Here is a 4,467-nt window from a genome sequence, read left to right on the forward strand (position 1 = left end):
GGCTTGGTTGGGTGGTTTTGCTTTTTTTTGGAAGCTTGTAAAGTTTCCATCACTCATTCCAGCGATAAAGAGTGCATTGAGAAAAAATCAAAATGGTCCTTTTTTTTTTTTTCCACATAAGCATTGATCTAGTCATGCAGCCTCATTAAGGATTTAACTTATTGTTTGGAACTGGTGTGGGTGCCTTCTGTGGCCACTCTCCTACTGAAGAGTGTATCTGAATATACAGTCTAAGACCAACCTGTAAAGGGGCCAAACAGAAAAAGTTGGTTTGAGACAAAACTCTATGTGCAACTTGAAACGCTGTTTTATGGGCATCACTACACAGCTGAATGCCAAAATCCCGAAGCACCAGCTATAAATCCCCTTGCTCAGCCTACTACACAGATCTCATTTCAGCACACATTATATGCAGCATTATTTATAGAAAATCTCACCTGTAAGTGGTGAGGAGAGTGTGAGATTTCCTTCACAAGTAGGAGGCCAGTAACTCATAGGCACACAGGTATGTGCGAGTCAGTGTGAAGATCTGTTACAGTGCAAAGAAAAAAATCAGTTCATTGCTCTGCACAGGAAGACACAGACACAGTAAATGATTTATCTCAAAAGGCAAATAACCCATCTACTAGTAATTCAGAGTAAAACAATGAGAGCATCTGAACACTCTGATTAAGTTGACATAGTCCAGGGATAGCATTTTCTGACTTCTCGGCTCAGTTGCTGGGCTTCTCCTGTGCAGACATCAATGAACTTAGAAGTTAATTTCAATTAAAATGACAGCAGAGTACTTCCATAACTAAATTCTCATTGTATTTCTTCCCCTCTCCCTTCTCAATCATCTTTTTTTTTTTTTTCCTTACATTTAATTAAAACTTCTGATCACCTGTTCAGAATCCATACAGTGAGACTTTAATGATCCATTCTAGGGATGCTACTTAGTTTGTAATGACTTGTAAAACTTTCACAGACAGATCTGTAAATGAATTACATCCATCTGCCCTGCTGCCGTGTTACCCTCCGCACTGCCTTCTCCTTCCTTCCCTGATTTTCTCCCGACTTCGTGTCCATGTGCAAACCAAACCGATCGGCAGAATCCCCCACCAGCTCTCTATAAAGGAGTCCTAAAACTTTACAGACATCTCAAACGCACTTTCCAAACACTCTCCGCCTCGCAGCTGAGCCGCAGTCGGGCTGCTACCCTGCTCGAACATCTCCAAACCGAACAAACCCTCGGTTGCGATCCATCCCCTCCCCCCCACCGCCCGACCACGCAGCACTGGGGGTCCGCACGTGTGTGCGGGAGGGGCAGAGCTCCAGGAGAGCTTTCCCAACGTGCACCTTCCGCAGCGGGACCCGGGCGTGAGCTCTGTGGGCAGCGAGCATCGAGCTGCGCTCGCTGCTATCTATCAGCCGCAAAACAGCAGCACTGAGAAGGCAGCACAACTGGCTTTGACAAGTGTGCCGTGCTAGCATTCCTCCGAGGGAAGGAGAAAGGAAAAGAGAAAGGAAGAAAAAAAAAAAAAAAGAAAGAAAAGAAAAGAGAAAAAGAAAAAAAAAGCAGGAGGTGCGTTTTACTTTACCTGAATAAAGTGTAGGGGTTTTGTTTTCCCCTCTGAGCTGCTCCCTCTTCTCCCCCAGAGCTAGGTAGTTCTTTTGCTCGCAGCTTCCACTTGGGGAAGACCACACAGCTCCAGCCAGGCTGCCTCTCTGCCCTAATCCCCACTCGAGTGTGATGACACACACTAACCCCAACCATCTGTTGAAACACGTCCTCAAGCACTCAGCACAGTGGTGTGTCAAGGCGGGCTGCCCAATCCGGTCGCTGGGGCTGGGTGGCTCTTAAGGAGCTGGAGGCAGAGACAAGGGCTGAAACTATAGGGCTGAGAACTCTTTAGCGAAGTAACCTGAGATTTGGAGAAAGGGCTGCTATTGAAGAAAGGAGCAGAAGGGGGAGGTACTAGCGGGAAGGTGGAGGAGCGGATTAGCCCGGTGGCCGCTCGTGTTCCTGCTCGCGACTCCCGGTATTCCCAAGGGACCGCCGGGACCTCCTCGCAGTGGGATGCACAAGGGCAACACTGTCTCGCTCTCTCTTTTATTGTTTTGGATTTTTTTTTCCCGTTTTCTTTTTACGGCGGGTCTATTGAGGGCAATCTCCTCCGAGCTAAAAGAGATAAAAGACGCGGTCCGAGGTCCTGATAAACTGCTGCCGCGGGCGGCGTTCGCACTGCAGTGTCACATCTGCATCCCCAAATCCCCACTGCCTACCGCGCCGCGATCCCTCCAACCTTCCTGATGGAAAGGATGATGGAAAACCGGGGGGCGAGGGAGGGGAGATTGGGGGGGGGGGGGGGGGGTTCCAAAGGGCAAATATTTATCCTCCTACACGGAGACCTGCAGATCCTTACCGCAAACCCACGCTTCCCCCAGTGCAAATAAAGGCGCTTCCAGGCGCGCCCAGCGGCACACTCGGGGCTGCTGCTGTGACAGCTCCGGCCGCCGCGCCGCGCCCTGCTCCGCTCCGCTGCTCCCGGAGCCCTCCCCGGAGTCCCCCCCGCGGAGCATCCTGCAATCGTTGCCCCCCAACCCCCCTCCCGAAGTGGGGCTGGGGGCTCCTCGGAGTCTGGGCCGTACCTCAGTTTCCCTCGGTTACAAAGCAAGTATTATTGCACCTTCCTCCCCTCAGGAGGACAGCGCCAGGAAAAATACGCTAATTCGCAGAAGATGTCCAGGAAGGATAGATAAGCGAAGCAGAAAAGCTGCTAAGTGCCAAAGAAACTGTTCTTTCCTTTCCCCTCCCTGTAACAGGATAGCGCGGAAGAGAGACTTAAAATCTCGAGGGTTTTTACCTCATTACCAAGTGCCTGACTTGACACTTGCATTAAATCTACATTTCACATTATGACAGATGTTGTGTTTTCTTTGAACTGAAAGGGAAGAACGTCGTTTTGGCATTGGAAGTTACTTCAAAAGTGTTAACATCCAACTTGAAGGTTTTCAATCGTGAAAAGAGCGCTCCATCCAGCTATATGAAAGCCATATGAGAGCCCTGAAAAGTTGATTTGGCTTACTTAGTCCTTAATATGTTACACAAGGCTATTCCTGAACTGCTGCTGATCGCTTAATAAAAAGTGAGATTAAAGAGCCCTGGTTTGTGCCCAATGAGCAGTTATCAGAGCTGAGCTGAAGAAGAAAGAAGGAAAAGGAGAAAGAAGGAAAAGAATGAACTATAGACATGATTGAATTTGCTCAAATTCTGCCCAAAAGTGATTGTGTGGTGTCTGATTCAGACTATTAAACTGAAACTGCTTTCACAGATGTTGGATATTCACTCAAATACCACTCCCTAATCTGCTAATTCCAAATAAATAAGCAACCAAACAATATTTTTGACAGTAGTATATGGTGAGGTAGGGACGCAACTGCTGTCCCTGGGGTATTATAGGATTCTTAACTATGCCAGTAATGTCTTCAGGACAAGGGTTTGGTTTAATTTCATTTATTTTTTTTATTCTAGCAGATTGCATTCTGTAAACAGGCTGAATAGCATCACATATTTGGAAAGCTCTGGAGACATTATTAAACCAGTTTGCATTCTCTTTAACTGTACTTCTTACTACTATTGTATTAGTAACTCTGCATTAAAAATGCATGGCTGTTACATGCGGAATATCAAAAAGCCAAAACAAATTGTGCTACATCATCCCAATCACTGCCCGTTGTGCTGCCCAGCTCCAGGCTTCTGTCTGATCTTGGTGAGATGGGAAGCAAACCAAACAGGGCTGAACTCTGCTTCTAACCAACATGAAAGATAGTTACACGCAGTTGTGTTGTGTGCATACCTACACAATTTTGTGTATCACATCTGTGTAGAAATACACATCAGTGAGATATTCAACACGCATGATGTACATGCCCTGTTCTGTTTGTTTCTCTTTTTTATGATTGAGTAAATCAGGCACGCCTCTGCTGATGTCTGTCAAGTCACAGTAGTGTAAAATTGACATGGTTAAAAGGAGCCCTAATTGTGTGTTTTGTACACAGAGACACATGCGTGCACACAATTATCTTCAAAGGCTCTTCAACAACTCTAAATACAAACTTTAATCTCCAAAACCAAAGTTAGCAATAGCCCTCAAACACTGGGCACGATCATGTTCTCACATAAAAGCCACCGCTGATGTTGCGGGATCATTTAACTGCTACTCTATGACGGCAGCCAGATTTAGTTTGCTGCGACAGCTTAAAACAGACTTTTCTGCTACTTCTCTCTCCAGACTGCCATCTGCAATGAGTTTAGAATCTAAAAGCTGAAAAGAAAGCTTCACTGGAAGGGCTGTACCTGGAGTGCTGTTAAAATAGTGCACCATAGAAACACGTTCTCAAGGTGATTCTTGCACTTGTGAACTCCTCCTGGGGTCAGGCTGACTCCTCACAGATTAGGCTTGTAACAAACTGAATAATATACTC

General features: G+C 46.4%; 1 long non-coding RNA gene across 1 annotated transcript; it reads right to left on the reverse strand.

The window, feature by feature from the left end:
• Window positions 1–448: 448 nt before the first annotated feature.
• On the reverse strand, window positions 449–2,722 carry LOC136059056 (uncharacterized). The gene is made up of 3 exons (XR_010623183.1): window positions 2,632–2,722; window positions 1,581–2,161; window positions 449–529 (listed from the first exon to the last, which is right to left on the reverse strand). It is a non-coding gene; the product is annotated as an uncharacterized LOC136059056 (long non-coding RNA).
• Between the last annotated feature and the right edge of the window lie 1,745 nt (window positions 2,723–4,467).

This window comes from Cyrtonyx montezumae, unplaced genomic scaffold (assembly GCF_038088225.1).
Source record: "Cyrtonyx montezumae isolate F1298 unplaced genomic scaffold, pur_monq_1.0 scaffold_8, whole genome shotgun sequence".
NCBI classification, from domain to species: Eukaryota; Metazoa; Chordata; class Aves; order Galliformes; family Odontophoridae; genus Cyrtonyx; species Cyrtonyx montezumae.